At 37.8% G+C, this 17,400-nt stretch overlaps 1 long non-coding RNA gene across 7 annotated transcripts in view; it reads left to right on the top strand.

The window, feature by feature from the left end:
* LOC135293949 (uncharacterized) overlaps positions 1 to 17,400 on the top strand; it is a 56,234-nt gene that overhangs the window by 20,414 nt on the left and 18,420 nt on the right. For all 7 annotated transcript variants that reach the window (XR_010356066.1, XR_010356070.1, XR_010356067.1 and 4 more), the window contains exons 2-3: positions 14,779 to 14,897; positions 15,131 to 15,214. This is a non-coding gene — a long non-coding RNA (uncharacterized LOC135293949). The remainder of the gene's footprint in view (positions 1 to 14,778; positions 14,898 to 15,130; positions 15,215 to 17,400) is intronic.

Raw genomic sequence — 17,400 nt, 5'->3', positions numbered from 1 at the left:
GACTTGACAGTGCATCCAATAAGGAACAGAATCAGGATTAATTGTCTCACCACTCTAGTGTCCTTCAATCTCAGTGCTCCAAGCAAACTTAAAAAAACTTTCTGGTTTTGTTTTAATTGCCTCATTTTTTCCATTATGAGCTGGAGGCGAGGAGAATCATAGACATTGATATGAATTTCTTTTTCTGGTAAATAGGATTTGTTTTGCATTTTAAACTGTTGAACAGGGTCTTTTTCTTTCAAGCACATGTTTTTCCCTTTAAGCATACCATTATGTATATATCTCACGAATGCAGAGAAAAGATCACTACACAGAAATGGGACATGAATGACATTTTCCTATCCTGTATCATCATGGTTTTAAAAATAATATGTTTGTTCAGATTTTTCTCTTCACAAACTGTGATCCAAGAGCAAGGCGACCTCATGACAACCAACAATTTCAGGCAGAACGTCTCAGAAACAGTCTTTAAAGGATGAAGCCTCAGGCAAGTTCTGTTTCCTATAATGTCAAAAGAAAAGTTAATACAAAGTGAGTCTTCAAATGAACAGAAACTAATTTGATACTTGGCAGTAGCTAAGGAAGAGCTTATTTCTTCTTTAACTTTTTGTTTTGCTTTTCCTCTTCCCACAGAGAGATTTTGTAGTTTTCCACACTCCTTTATCAAACCTTTAAGGCAGAAGAGTCTAGATAAGACAAGTGATTCATTGAGTCAGACTTCCCAGGTGAAAAGAGTATGTTAAAACTACATATGAAGAATGCAGATAGGAATTTTATATTCACCTATACCCTACAATAGCCTGGTGTGTGAGATTATGCAGGGATGCAAATTTGCTCTCTAAATTCCATTTTCACAGTCTTTGAACCAGCGGTAATACTGGGAATGCAACTACTACTCTTCTCTGTTCAGTATGCAGGTCACTATAAAATTGCTGGTTCAGAACCTCCTCATCTGACCTGCCATCACCTCTTCATGTCAAAAAAAGTTGCTAAAGACATCAGTTCTAAACCTGAAGAGGACAAATAGATGACGGCCATTATCCCTTTGTGGAGGGGTTAGCACAATGCTTCCTTAGAACACCTGACCTTGCAATGTCATTGCAACAAATTAATTCTGGCCTGTAGGTAACTTATTTGTGTAGAAGTTGGCAGAAATTGGATGATTTATCAATCTCATCCTTCATTTGCAATTGTAAATAGAGTATTGAGTAGGCAAGTTCTATTTTCATCATACAAATTGACTGTCTGGTACAGAATTATTCAAATACTAATCCTAATTTGCACCCAGTGCAATACTATTCAAGTCAAAGGGTAAAGCTGGTTTTTTTGACCTCACACAGCAATTGACCCATTTATCTTTCATTGTATTCTCTTTGAAGCTTTATTTATTAGAAAGTAAAGACTGCAGATAGCCTGCACTTGTAATCCCAAAGACAAAGAAAAAAATTTCCTTTTCTGAAGTAGTGTTCTACAAGCGAGTTCTGTGATCTTCATTGCTGAGGTGTGGTTGTCACCCACTAATTGATCTTACTCCTAGTCCAAGTTTTAAAGCAGTCTAAATTTCACATGGTCAACACAGACCTTGGAGCCTTCTTTGTCCTGCTGTGTTGCTGGAAGGATCTCCGGCTTTAAAGATGTAGTTGCATAATAGAAAGAGTTTGGAATTGTCTACCTTGGTTTTTTAAACAAACATATTTAATGTTTTACTGCATCTTCTTTTCTTTCACCTCAGTTATTCTCCCTCAGAGATTCCTTATCTGTAACGATACATAGATTCATTATTTACTTAAAAAGTTATCGGAAAAGCACTTTCTGTTTTCTCTACTTAACCCCTCTAGAAGGGATTTTTCTAGGTAACACTTGTAAATTCAGCTCACTAACATTCCTTAATTCCTCCAAAGATTTATTTATTTTACTGTGAAGTCTATAAATTTGTGAAAACTGTTGGGACAGTTTGTATTTTAGAACCTTGCTGATTTGGTTGATGAAAATTGTTTCAATAGTTTCAAATATTTCATGCAACAAACTGCCCTTATAATTGTATCATAAAATGGTTTGGGTTGGAAGGAACCTTAGAGACCATCTAGTTTCAAGCCCCCAACCATGGGCAGGGATACCAGCCACTTGATCAGGTTGTTCATAGTGCCATCAACCTGGGGCATCCACAGCTTCTCTGGGCACCCTGTTTCCTGTACCTTACCACCATTGCAGTAAAGAATGTCCTCCTAATATTTAAACTAAATCGTTCCTCTTTTACTTTAAAACCTTTCGCCCTTGTCCTGTTGCTGTCTACCAGTGTGCAAAGTTGCTCTCCACCTTTTATACAAGACCCTGTAAGTACTGAAAAGCTGCAATGAGGTCTTTCCAGTCTTCTCCAGATTGAACAACCTCAACTGAACTCTCTCAGCCTGTCTTCATAGGAGAGGTTCTTCATGGTCCTCCTCTGGGTCTGCTTCAACAGATCCATGTTTTTCTTCTTCCCAGACTTCAACATGGCTCTCCAGGTGGGGCTCCATGAGGATATAGTAGAGGGGCAGAATCACCTCCTTGGACCTGCTGGCTATGCTCCTTTAGATGAGGCCGATGAGTTGGCTTTCTGGGCTGCAAGTGCCCATTGCTGACTGCTGTCCAACTTTTTTATCTGCCAGTAAACCATGTCTCTCAAAGTTTTACATGACATTTTCCTCTGGATTTTTTTTGGTTTAATATTTTTTAATACTGCCGTTCCCAGTGTGATGATAGTCTGTGACTCTGTATGATTATAATGACTTAGGAAAATACAATGCCATGTCACTGGGTTTTATTATGCAAACAACACAGCTGGCTAATCTTGTTCTTTTTGCATGATTTTCACATGCAATAAATTGAAAAAAAAAAAAGTGGATTTTATGTATTGTTCAAAGATTAATCCTTACCCCAGCAGTTAAATACAAATCAATAAGATGAAAGAAGACACAAGTAAAATGGCAAAGGTGAAGTCTAGCACCTGAATTCCATTTTTTCCTCTTACTCACTTTACCTGGTGCCTCTTACAACATGTCCCCTAAAATAGTGTCCCACCCACCTTTTTTCCCTCTGTCTCAATTATGGATTTTGATTTGAACTGTAATATACATGGACTCACTGCCATAAAGCAAATAAATGGAATGCTATAGAGAGCTGGCCTACCACTTCACAGCTTTTCTTGTTCGTGAACTTGTATCTTAAATTTATTGTTTTAATATCTCAAAGTCCAACAGCTTATTAACTGCTCTGACATTCAGAATACACTTTTTTTGATCATGTGTCACTCATTCTAATGACTTTGTTTTTTAAAGGACCACTAAATCTTATGAGCAGAGGTTTAATTTCCTCCTTCGAAAGAAAAGGAAAAAAATTACTAAAGTACTTGATGTTGGCTCTATAGCAATGAGGTATTCATCTCTATTTCTGTCTGTTGAGATGCTTTTCAGGCTAATAATTGGGAATTGATCATTGTAAAAATCTATATTACAGCAACAAAAATGACATATGCATTGCACTGATAGGATTTTAATATTGAAATCAATTTTTCATAATAATATTGCATAGGGATGCATGAACTTTTCACACTAAAAATGTATTTTGAGAGTTTCAAGAATACTTAGTATTTCTAATTATTTCACGTAAATTTCAATTCCTCCACTTGAATTGTTTAGTTAATAACTGCTGGAAATTTAAAATTACATTCTCTCACATTTTCTTCATTATTATTATGAGAAGTTTATCTTCCTTGGGCATTTATATTTCTGTAGGTAATAAGCATAGTCAGTTGCTGCAAATCTCCTGACTCTGAGCTGGTTTCTGCAGTTTTTCACACTCTAAAATTAATTACGCAAGTTCAGTAGTAGAGCAGTTGGTAAGAATCAGGTGTGGGAGGAGGGGCAGAACTGAGAAATTCAAAATGTGGAGAATTAATTGAAGGAGGAAGAACCTGAAGAAGGACCTGAGCCACAGAGATTGAAAAGCTATTTCCTGTAGTGCCAGGTATAAAAGTGTTTCAGGTTCAGCAGGACAACAGGGTAAGGTGGCCTTTATGGTAGGGTGGTGTCCATCAGATGGAGCTCTTATCTCTGGTCTACTAGGGTTCGTTTCCACCAGAAGTTTACAGCAACTGGAAAAACTTTCTAAGTGTTGATTTTCTCCTGCAGTAAGTGTGGTGGCAAACAGGCTAGCAGCAGCCCTGGCAAAGCATGACACTAGCAGAGAGCATACACGTGCAGAGAAGTCTGGGTCTGCACCGTAGCTCTCTGTGGAGACAGAGCCACCCTCACTGGCTGAAAAGAGCTAGAAGGGATGCTGCTCTTCACAGGACTCATCTGGTCTGTATATAGTTCCAAGTCAACTCTTGCTACATGTGGAACTTTGGAATCGGCCTGGAACATCTGCTGCTCTTCAATTTGTGCGCACCAAAGCTGTGTTTCTACCTCAGTTTACCTAGAAGTGTTGAAACAAGAAGATAAATTCAATCCTCCCTAAAGTTTTGATGCTCAAAAAAAAGAGGTAGAGCTAGAATGACCCTTATAGAAGGTATTTTGAGAAGTGGGTTCTGGAACTATGTGAGGCAGGCTTTGCATTTTCAATTTGTCTTCTGTTGTTCTTATATGTGTACTATTAGATACCATGGATCCTACAGGGAATGGGAGCTGGGAGACTGGTTCTGTCTTTTAGACTTGAGTAGAGATGCCTGTCACGTACGCTGGTGTCATTGTGTACGGGTTGTCTATGGTGGGGTGTTGGCAGCAGGGGCTGCAGGGCAGCCGCTGCAAGGAGAGTCCAAGGCTGCTCCATGGTGGACACAGCCAATTCTGGGCCCTGCAGCCACGGGAGTGGCATCTCAGGGAAAAAGTATTTTAAAAAAGGCCAAATACTGCACATGCAGTGAGGATTGGGGGAAAAACATCAGAGAAATGTCAGCCCTGAAGACACAAAAATGAGAGAGGGAGGAGAGAAAGAAAGAGGTGTCTCAGGACAGGAGCAGAGGTTCTCCTGCAGCCCCTGAAGGAGACCATGGTGGGGCATGGGAAAGGTGTGAGGAGGAAAGAGTGATGTGGTGCAGCTCTTATGGACTGACTCCAATCTCCCACTCCTGTCCTCTGTATCACTCGAGGAGGAGGAGGAAGGAAAGAGCTGGAAATGAAGGAGTGATGTGGAACCTGCAAAAAAGGCAGATTTGGGAGGAGATTTTTTACTTTTTGAAAGTGTTTTTACTTTTGACCATGTTTCTTACCATTCTATTCAATTGTTACAACATTAAATTAATTTTCCACAAGTCAAATCTATTTTGCCTGTGACAGTAAATGGGGGACAATTTTCTTGTCTTCATCTCAATGCATGAGCCTTCTCATCATATTCTGTTCAGCTGAGCAGAGGGCTGAGTAAGCAGTTGGGTGGGAGTTTGGCTATTAACCACTGCTGACCCACCACACCTACAAGACAGAATTAGACATGGTCTCTAGCTCTGTTACTGACTGACTATTCATAACTTTTTCCTCTGTCTAAAAGAGATGCAAAGATACTTCCATTGCAGCAGCACCATATTAAGCATCTATAGCCTATAAAGTAGCACCTCCTTGTTACTCTTCATAATTATGCAGTGAGCACATAGAATGTAGTGAGTTGAAGGTATTTCATTAAACAATCAACAATATCACAAATACAGACTTAAGGAAGAAAATATTTAAAGTAAAAATGTGCCAGAATATGCCCCTTGGTTAATGTGTTTTATGACTATTGGCAAAATGATTAGCCACTTAAGAGCGAGCAGTGCAGTCATTTTATTAATAAGAATTAATACAAGCTATTGATACTAATTAATGATGTCATTGCAATTCAGATGACCCCTCTTCCTTTTTAATGTTCAACTGAGACATTATTCCCAAGGCATTTTAAGACACAAGATTAATTGTTTATAGGTGCCATTGCTGTTTGTTCTGACTAGCAATGGCCTATTGACTTTCTGAGACAATGACATAAGATCAATAAGGATTTGGAGCAGATAAGTAAAGCCCACAGACACTGATGTCTTGAGTGACATAAATATTGCCACCTTTGCTACTTTGCTTTCTGAAGCCAGAATGAGACAAAAGCTGTTACTGGTCAGTGTTGTTTTAAAAGCCTCTGTGAAACAAAACAGACAGAGCTCAGCCTACTTCAAAGACACTGCTTGATTAGTGTCAGGTCAACCTGTTCTACTGACACTGAAAAGACACTGTAGATATTTAGTGGAGGCAGAAGCTGCTCTAGTCCATTATATTCATGTGATTGGAAAAAGCATACACAGACAGCTGCTGTGCCAGGGCAACATATTTCCTGGTCCAATATGTATTTCTGCACCTAGTGTTTATGGCGCATCCCATTCTGATGTGGGTCTTGGCACTGGCACATGTGCTGAAGTTCTGTGAAAAAGAATATAGAAAATATTCCTTTATTTGGGATTCTTTTTCTTTCCACCATCCCTTGCTTTTAAGAAGCAGAATTGTGTACTCCTTCAGTGTGAAGAAATACTGCCTATTAGCTGTGACAGTAATGAAGGTTTCTGACACTGACTACAGGAAAGTGATGTTGCTAACAGAATGTAGCCTCCAATATTGTGAGTCCTCACAGGAGGAAGCTTTCTAATATTACACAAGATTAGTTACATTTGAAAAGTTTTAAATCATATTTCCTTATAGCAGTGCACATTAGTCAACTGCTGCAGTACATAGGTGTGGTCTTGGGTGTGTAAAATGGAGAGTTACTGAAGCCAAAGGAATTGTAGACATCAAAAGTGGAAATTGATGGCAGCTTATTGACATGGAGTTTTGGTAAGTTTTAGGAGGTAGAAACATGAGAACTGTGCTTATTTTCCTTCTTTTTTTTTTCCTTTTTGAAATAATACATTTGAGGAGGATATGCTGTTGGAGATCCTGTAAAAGAAACACAGTGAAGGCACGCAAAAGAAAAATGACAAAGACAGGGAATAGGATGGTGCTTAGAAGGCAGTGGTTGAAGCTAGGGACATAGTGCAAAAAGAAAATGTTGAAGCAGCCCAGGTTTCATTACAGTTACAATTTCACTCCTAAGTCTAAAAGGATTCCTAACACCCATGTGTTTCTTCTGTATCACCTGTTTGCACAGCTTGGGATACAACTTATCCCTCCCCCCTGCTGTTCAATTCCCCTGCCCACAGCCCCTTCCTTGTTCTGCTACCTGCAGGTCCCTGGGAAAATTCATCTTTCCTATTTGTTAACCTAAGAATCCTTTTTCAGGATGTGTCTCTCAGCATCAGATAGGTAGTATGAGAGGTGCTGGAACCTATTCTGAGTGAAAAAAACAGGGAAGAGGGGAGCTTGTAGAGCTCCTGTATCTTCTACAAAGGAACTTCTTATTTAAAGCAGCAAGGCTGTGTTAGCAAGTCACTTGCCCTTGTCTTGTTTTGAGCTACCTTAGGACTCTCTGTTGTCTGCTGCACTGTGTAATCTGGGCATGCCCTGCCCAATCCCTCAGCTGAGCACAGGGAGACTCTCAATGTGCTGTCCACACACTGCAACAGCCATGATTGCACAGTTCTGGTGTCAGCAAGTGGTTCTTCCTTATGCTAGCTGAGTGAAGAGAGACAATAACAAACTGTTTGAATTTATACAGTTCTCTCCTTGATGTAAAAATGTATTTGAGTGTCTGTTAACTACAGGGTTCAAACATATTTGCTATTTGGCATGTGGACAAATAAATAGCAAAGCCAAAGAGGAAATATGATTTTTTTTTCTGAAGCAAAGTCATCCTCTTAACCACCTGTAATTATGTATCTAATGAATATTTCAAACAATAATGGGCTTAGTTTTGAGAGTTCTATAAAGGTTATTTGTAAAGAAAAATATTTATAAACATTGTGGTTTTGGAAGTGTGAATGTATTTAAATGAAAGGTATGCACTTACAATCTCAATACCATTAAAGTTTGCTGTGTAAGAATAAATATCCAGTTGCAATGTGCCAAGCACTTAAATGAGAAGGATTGTCATGCATGTGAAACAACTGCATTGTTCTGCTGTTTCTGAAGTAAATGACAAAAATCACAGAGTAATTTGCATAACTTGGAGATTAGAACTGTATCTATTCTTATTAATATATTTGCCCTTCTTAATTATAAAGATTTGAATCTTATTTTAAAATAATTTCCTACAAAATATTCTTGGGGATAGAAGCTGCATGTTAATTCCAAATTGATTATTTGCCTAACCTTACAAAAGAGATAAATTACTTCTGTTTAATAATACCCAATTTAAAAAAATAGGATTTAGGATATCTGTCAAAAATACTGATGCCTATATAGGAAAAGGGGATTCATGTCTAATGTAGCTGGTTTTGTCTGTCATGCATATACTTTTACACACAAGATTTGCATTTCTGTTGATTTCATTTACAATTTACTGTATTTTAAAAAGTATAGAAAACTTAGAATTTCATGTAAACTTTTCCCATATTTTTGTAAAATTTAGTTTAGCTCAGTTCTCCTGTCACTTCTTCTGTGAGTCTGTAACACAGGGATCTTGACTGATTCACAGAGTCACAGAATAGTTTGGGTGGGAAGGGACCTCTGAGCATCATCCAGTTCAGTCACCAGGTCAGGGTAAGGGCAGCTACGGAAAGTTGCCCAGGTCTGTGTCCAGGCACAGTGTAAAGATCTGCTCAGATGGAAACGTCATAACTTCTCTTGGCCACCTATGACAGTAAAAAATTGTTAAAAAAAAAAAATTACAGTAAAAAACTGTTTTGTGTTCCAATGTAATTTCATGTGTTTCATCTTGTGCCTTTGCTTCTTCTTAGTCACTGCTTAGAAGAACCTCTCATCTTTATTCCTGTCCATTGGGTATTTAAATACATGGGTAACCCCTCTGATCCTTCTCTGGGCTGAGCAGACCTGTCTCTCCCAAAATATCCTCATGTGAAAGATGCTCCAGTCCCTTAAAATTATTTGTTTTCTTTCACTGAACTCATTCCAGCAAATCTCTGTCTTGCACTGGGGATCTCAAGGGTCCAGATGTGGCCTCACCAGGGCTGATTTGCAGGTGCAATAGATTCACCGGTAGATTTGTCTGATGAATTCCAACAGGTTGCAGATAGCTGGGGACAGCATCTCTGATTTGGGAGAAAATCTTAATGTTGTTTTGAGAGAAGAAAGTTAATGCTTTGAATGGGTGGAAGCAGGACGCATACAGACATCAGTGCAACAAAATAGGATGAATGTGCGCATACAATGAAGGAAATGAGTGGCAAACAAAGCTTCTAGAGAGGCCTCCATGCTCCCAGGAAGCTCTGTCTTCCACAAAAGGAAAACCATTTTATATGTCTAGATGGTCAGTAAAAACAAGACATGTGATGTGTCACAGCAAGTATCAACAGGTAAATGTTGGCACAGTGTAGAAGACAGTCTGCCCTTTGAATAACAGCATTTCTGCTCTGTTCCCTACACAGAGTTCTGTGAACATTGCACTCACCTATTTTTTTTTCTATGAACTATCATGACATTAAAATAAAACCAGATTTTCTTTACAGTTTTGAGCTCAATACTTCCCATCGGGGTAGTATGTTTATTCATTATATTGTCTCTGAATCCTAGTAAAGCAGATAACTGGGGTTGAAGAAGCTTCATCCTTCTCTTGGCAAGGGACAATTTGTTGTACATGTAGACTGCTGTAATAGATGGGAAGTAGTTGTAAGAAACCTAACAAAATATGAAGTACAGGAAAGAAATAAAAATGAGTAACTACTAAATTTGTCATTCTTAGGGGAAAAAAAATTCCAGTACACAACATTTGCAAGCAGCAGTTTTATTCAGAATCCCCAAGGTACAGTAGTGCTATTGAAAATGTCTCACTTAGGCAAGCTTCACTGCTTTTAAAAGGCAGAAAAAGTCAGTGAACATCTGGCTGAGATCTATTATCAACATAATCCTTACACTGCTTTTGTCCCCTCATTCAGTTATCCGGAGGCTCCATCTTCTTAGCAGTGTCTCTTTATCTTTAGTCTCCATAGGCTTTTCCATATTCTAGTGACAAAAGGGACCTGGCTTCAAATGCCAGTATTTAATGATAAAAACTAAGTATGGTTGTATATCCTTGAATTTCAATGTGGCTGATAGTTAGAAATTGGAATATCAGAAATAACGATGGGGACTGGGATATTAACAGTAATATAATTTAGTTGTTTTTATGATCTTAACTTACCCAGGGTTTACAGAGGGAGCTATATGCCAATGATTAAATAGATCTCTTTGCTGTTTTATGAAAGTATTTACAGATAGTATCTACTTGGTATGGGGTTTTGTATCAGATATGTCCTCATATTTTTCTTTCAAACAATCCTTCCTTTGCTAAAGAATGTAATCATGATCTAGTGGTGTGTGCATGATCAAATTTTAATCTAGTTAGTTTTGTTTATTCAGCTATTATAGCCTATCAAAATGAGATCTCGAGTAGAGCAATTATTATGAAAGAAGAGTGTGTAGCTTTTTAAAACTGATATTGCATATATTCTACTTGTTATTTGGAATTTTTATTAGCTTGGGCATCTGCCTGGACTTGACAAGGACGATCATGAATCAAATGACACAATAAATAATATTGCTATTTGATGGAGATGAGAAAAACAAAATAGCCATAATTAATTCCTAAAGAACTATAACAATTTGTAGTCTTTTTCCCTGTGGGATGTGTGTATGTGCGTGTAAATAGCTCCTTCTTCTGCAGTCATTTGCACTCACAGTTTGAAATTATTTGGGATTACTGGGAAGCACTGATTCAGAATGAGCCAGTATGGTGGTGATTGTGTTAGCTGTGCCTCGTGCTGCCAGTCCCTTGCTAGCCATGCTGGCCTGGTGCTGCCAAGGCCACCTGATAGCACCCTGTACTTGCCACTCTTCCATGAGAAGAACCGTGTGGATTATTGTGTTTAGAACAGAAAACTTAAAAAGAAGCCCTTCACCTAATTGTTCTATTTTTTCTTATGCGTATGAGCATAAAACAGTCAAACTATTTCTGAAAGCAGGGAATTTTTAAAAAAGAGTATTTTAAGTGTTTGGGATGTTGGATACAGTGATGGCAGATACCACAGAATTACACAGGTGCATAAGGTGAAATAAAATGCATGCAAAAATGAACAGTGGACAGCAGTATAGATTTTGGATCTTTTACTTCCAGACTTTGCTTTTCACGGTTTTTCTTCAGTGAAGTCATTGGATAAATTTACCATGAATTTGCATTTCTAATGATGATGAAGTTTTTTGTTGATTGCTCATGCCTATCTGTGGTAAGAGTTTTTTTTTTTTCTATTCTTTAAGGAAAGCAAATCCTGCTAAATAGTATCTGCCAAGTCTTAACATTTTTTTTATGTTATTGGAAAAATCCTGTAGGGATTAAGATATGAAAACTTTTATTTGAACTCTTTTTCTGTGCTGCTTTTTGTCACTCATCTCTCCCTACTGCATCACTGTTTTGTGTGATGTATAACAGTATTGCTTTCCCTGACAAAGCAAAAGAAATCAAAACTGAAGAAAACAGCAAATATGTCACATCCTTGAGGCAGAGCTGAAGGAAAACCTTTCAGAAACAAGTTGGCAGCATTTAATTATTCTAGGTCCTTCAAGATAAGATCCATCATATTTTTATGTTCTGAGGTTATGAATGTCTATTTGTTGAGTGCACATGAAAAGAAAGCTTTTGGATTTAGCATGAAAGGACAGAGATTTAAGAATGTCCTGATCAATGTGCTAAGAGTGTTTGATGCAAGTCCAGAAAAAACATCAGCTGTACGATTGATGCAGCCTATACAGTGACTGGTGAGACAAATTGTTGTGCTGGCCAAAGAGAAGTTTGGGTCAGAAAGGTCTGCCTCTGACATATTTTCTTATGATATTTCATTTTCAGCTTTGCCAACCACTTGACAAGTTAAACTCCCTTTGTACTGTTATAAAATAGTGAGTTCAAATGAAGATCTGGAGCCATAGGCAGATTTGGGCCATTATTTAAAGTATTACAAACTTGCAGTATCATAGACTATTGTAACATATTGAGGTCAAACAATTTTCATGAGGACAAATGGTCATCCGTATTGCACATAGCTTGCACACTGGCCATGGGTAGGTGCCACACTTTTCAATTCTAGATAACATCTATAAAAATATTTTGTACTGTAATGTATTATTTGGGTGAATTCCAGTTGGGGAAGATTGAAGTCAGCTAAAAGCAATTACAGTATAATTGTAAATAGAATTTGTACTTTGTGGTAAGTACTTTTAGTGTGCTTCCTGGAGTCTTGTCTCCTCGTTTTGTTCATCAGATACAAATTTTGAGAGAGCAGAGACCTCTTCTCACACACCACAAGATGACTACATGAGTCATTCTGTCTCCTGTTTGTGGATGAAAACAGTTTTACCTTCTGAGCTGTGTTTTGTTACCTTTCCTTTGCCCCATGGGAAATAGTGAGTGAGCAGAGAAAAAGTCCAAACATCTCCTGCACTGACTGTACTCAAACAAGGCGAGTTGGTTCCTGCAGATTTTCAGTCTCTTAGGGTTTGCTTAATTATTATGACATCTGACCCTTTTCTCATCAAGTTTAGATTTCCTTTCTACACATTCAGGGACCTTCATACCCTTCTTTGCATATACTCATTGGCTTTAATGCTACTTTTTAAGCCTCTGCCTTTGCCATAGCCATTGTCTTACTTTCCTCTCAGCCTAACTGCATGCCAAATCCCATGTCCTTCACAGCATACAGAATAACTCTTTTAAAAATGGGTCAGAAGGCTCTCATGACCTTCTCTTCCTCCATTTCAGTTTTTTCATAGATCATACCAAAAATCAGCAGATATCTAATGCCTAGACACAACAGCATTTAGAGGAATATCTAATTCATTGAGATATGTTAAGAAAAGCATCAGAAAAATGTTTTTCCATAATTTACATTTGTCTGTTAAGCTTTGGATCTTGGTTGTTGCTGCAGAGATGTCCTGTTCTCTGTTTGGTGCCTATTGCTCATTGAAGTCTCTTGTGAACCCCCAAATGGCAGAGCAGTCCAGTGCTTCCCTGTGTGCCTGTCTCCATGCTGGCACAGCAGTGACAGATGTGGTAGCTCATCTCTTGGAGAGAATGTCTCTGACTTGTAGCACCTTGCAATTTAAAACCATTTTATAATTACCTTGCACTGAAAAGTGGAGCACTCTCCTCTCACCTATGAATCTCTGTGTGAAAATTGCCCTGTCAGACAGTACACATACTGAACTCAGGTACTTCCTGCTCTTTATGCTGGGTTGGTCCAAGAAGGTCCAGCAATGAGGAATTGTGGATGGAAGAGTGATTTTTTTTTTTGCTGTTTATGCTATTTCTGTAATAGAGCTTAGTTAATAGGTTTTGCAGTGACAAGGTTTGTGAAGGTAAGGCAGGGAAATGTGACATTGCTATGGCTCTGCAGTGTCATTTGAGACCTGTAGGATACTGCTCTAATGCCAGTTGCTATTAGGAATCCTAGCTGCAATTGAGGATCTCCTGTGAGTTCCGTATCACATCTGCTAACCTTTGGCTGATGTCTTTGAGACCTTAGGGCATCCATCTGAAATGAAGCTTAGCAGCTTCGTGTGGGCACCAAGTTAACCTTTGTTATCTGAAGTGAGACCTTGTGCATCCAGTGTGTAGGTGGCCACCTCTATTTTGGTATCTATCGTCTGGACGTGAGTCCTGCCCCATATGTCTTGTAGCTAATTTACACATCAATTTAGGGGCTGCTTGGAGAAGTTATACTGTCTGAATCTGTGTCCCATATCCAGAAGACTCAATGTAAGACAGTGAATCCAAGGGAGAGAAGCAGAAGAAAGAACGCATGGATTGGTGCACTCCATCTGGCTTCTCTCCATGCAGCTGTATGAAAGCTGAGTCCTAGGGCAGTGCAGGCCTACGTGAAGGTGGGCAGTGGTGTAAACAAGTGACAGTATATGTGTCTTGGAGCTACAAAAACCCCTAAACCATTGGAAAGTATGGGACTGGTTGTGCCTTCTTCCAGTACAACTATCTTGGCCTCTCAATAGGACTTCAAAAAGATATTTGGCTAATTCTTCCCACTCTCCCCTGCGGCAAACAAATGTGCCATCACATCTGCTTGAATAAACACACTTTCAGTAAGACAACCAAATAGTTAGAAATGGAGAGGTTATTTGGTTGATTTTTTTCTTGTTTAAGGACATACAAAAAAATACAAGCTCATAAAGTATATTTAATTGCTAATTTGAACTGTACAATATAGTCCTAGTCCATAGCTAGTGTTACCATGAGTTTCTTTAGGCTGACACTTCCAGGTGATTGCCTGCTACCCACCCTGCTGCTATCAAACCACTGGCTGTATTTCAGTATTTAGTGTTTTCTTTATATATAACACTGTGACTTAATGACTGAAACACCACTGTTTTTTCAGCTTACAGGCTGCTGAAAACACAGATTATTCTTCAGCATGAGCTCTGATCATTCTTCTAGACAGTACGTTTTCAGATGCCATCTTTAATTTGTGATATCAATACTGAACTTGATCACTGCTCAGTGGTTTTACTGAAGTATTTACATATAGATTGGTGAAGTATTTTTTTCTAGAGTACTGAAAGCTTTCCTGGCCAAATTGGAATCATAAACTTAACCATAGTATCTGTATGACATGCATATGATTTTTGCTTATGAAATTGCCTTGGAGGTTTACTTTCAAAGCAAATTGAGTGCATTTCCTCGGCTTCATACATTTAGCTCTGAACTACATGGGGAATGACTCGGCAAGTGAGTGTTTTGAATGAGCAGCAGTGAGTGTATTCTGAGAATTGTTTTTTTCCACATCAGCACCCTTTTAAGAAAGATGAACTATTTCAGTGAGTATTACATTTTAAAATGATGAAATAATTAGTTGAGACCTACATTACTTTAATATGGAAAAAGAAACCTTTCCCAGAATAACGGCTTAGTTACATACGGTACCCTTTCATTTTATATTAAAATGGAAAGGCAGACCTGTTATACAAAACTTGGACCACTACTATTAATTATCTGATTTCAAGATCACCTCTGGCTGTTAAAAAGATTTATATTAATCTGTACTTGATAGATTCAGACGGATTAAAGGAGTGAAGGAGAGCGAATAAAAAGAGAACGTCTTCCCATCTTCTTTGTTAGATGACCTTGTGCCATGGTACGTTTAAATTGCTTACTTCCTATAACTCTATAAAGTTCTGTGTTTTCATTTCTGGATTAGATTGAAGTGTCAACTGTTTTTGATGAATTACTCTAGTAATATATGTTCATGTTCTTCTTTGCTCTTTTTTTTAATATATGTCCAGTATAATTTAGTTCACCTAAAAAAAGCTTTTAGGAAAGATTTTTTTTTTTTTAATTACAGTTTTAGCAAAGTATTTTTTTTCAAATGCCTTTGTTGTTCTGAAGAAATAAAATGTATGTTCAGCTGTTTATAAAACTTCAAATGAAAGGTTTATGTCAAATGTCCTGGTTTTCCATCTTCTGAAATTCAGAATATTTTGTAGAAAAAAAGAAAGTTGTGAAAAAAAAAGAAAAAGGACAAGTCATTGCAGTTAGTAATTTAAACCTTTAGCCTTTAACTTGATCTGTGTGAAACTGCTGAAATAAGGTCTCTCTGCTAGAGCAAAGGGTTAGCCTTACCTTCAGTACTGGGGTCTTATTTATTTATTGCTGAAAGGTGAAGAGGGGAGCAGAGAGCTTTAAGTGCTTTACTTCCATTATTGAAGATTCTCACTGATGCAGAACTTGAAAGCAAATAAAATCAAGACACATTTATATACAGTATGTGTGCTACTGACTGGAATTATAAAGGGCAAGCCATACATACACTGGTTTATAGACTCACATCAGAAGGGACAGAAGTATCTCTAGTCAAATGCATTTTGTGCTGATTAAGTGAGATTAATAGAGTTAATTTATACCATTAAATCTGCATATTTTTCATGTGAAAGTTGTATAAAGAGCAACAGCTTATCTGTACATTAGATAGGCCTGATATCTTCAACTGCAATGAACATTTTATGTGTAACCAAAAGAACAAAGTAATTTAGTATAACCATCAATAAAGGACCAGTTTGTATTTCTTCTTAACTCTGGGATTTTAAAGGGAGATAGTTATGCTGTTTTCAGGATTTGTTTTGTCTTAAAGAAGACTCCAGTCTGAGATAAATGCTTATTTTTCTGAAAAAACAGAGTGAACCTCAGAGATGTCTGAGCACAGGAAATCTGTGGTTGCAACTTTGATATTGTGAAAAATACTAAACAAATATAATTTAAAACTTCAAATATTTTATATATATTTTACATATTTCCTCATTTTAAGAGCTGTCATGAGGGAATTAACTGCACTATACCATACAGGGGAAGTGGTACCAAATGATATCTGGTGTGTATGGTTCTCAGCTTTTCCCCCAGTAGCTCACAGGAGTGTGAGCACATGCTACAGTGAAAATAAAAACAACCATAAGTTACAAAGTGTTAAATATCGGAAGAAGTTTTATATCAGTGCTTACTGAATCTCATGAATATCAAGAGCTTTTTGTATATTTGTCAAACCAATCTATGCTTTCTCTCATGGCTTTAAGCAGCTTCTCTGACTGTTATATTTCTGTATCCCACTGTGTGCTGTGTGCACATCTCAAACAGAACTGGAGCTGCAGCTTTAGTTCCAGTACAAATGGTGATAAGAAAGTACCTGCCCTCCTATCTGTTGTTTCCAAATACAGCATTTGATAGCTGGATCAGTTCCTCCAACTGTACAGCATTTCTCCAATGGCCAGCTGTCATTTAACACTGTTGACTTTGGCTGTGTTGTATTTTTCCTTCCAAAACAATAGAGAATCATGTGATAAAATTTGCATACAGAATGAGACATCTACACAGAAGTAATGAAAGTAACAACACTGTCCTATGCAGTTTATTACTGTGGTTCAAATACAGGAGTAAATTAGGAGATACAGTCTTCTGCTTTAGCAAAAGATTTTCTATTGTGGACTTCAGTCATTAATATTAGAACTATTGTTTTTTGCTGGCTATTTGCCTATTGTTTTGTTTCTTCTTCCAATTGTTTTTCAATTACAACCATAGCTTTCTGAGAAAAACATGTTGCCATGGAGAAAAAATATAGGAAGGGTTGGCTCTAGGAACATCACTTTAGGCAGCTCAAAAACCAATTGCTCCATTCCTGAGAAAGGAGTTGATAAAGTCCTGTAAAACTCTACCAAGTAGATTTGGAAAATGGTAGTTGCTAATGCTGGAAGCTATAATGCTGCCAAGATAGTATTGAGTCCTCTGACCTGAACCAAGCTACCTTGTCTTATTCTGGTAGTATGAGCTTAGATT

This window comes from Passer domesticus, chromosome 2, assembly GCF_036417665.1.
Source record: "Passer domesticus isolate bPasDom1 chromosome 2, bPasDom1.hap1, whole genome shotgun sequence".
NCBI classification, from domain to species: Eukaryota; Metazoa; Chordata; class Aves; order Passeriformes; family Passeridae; genus Passer; species Passer domesticus.
The sequence above is the reverse complement of the archived record's forward strand: the minus strand, read 5'-3'. Positions and strand labels throughout refer to the sequence as shown.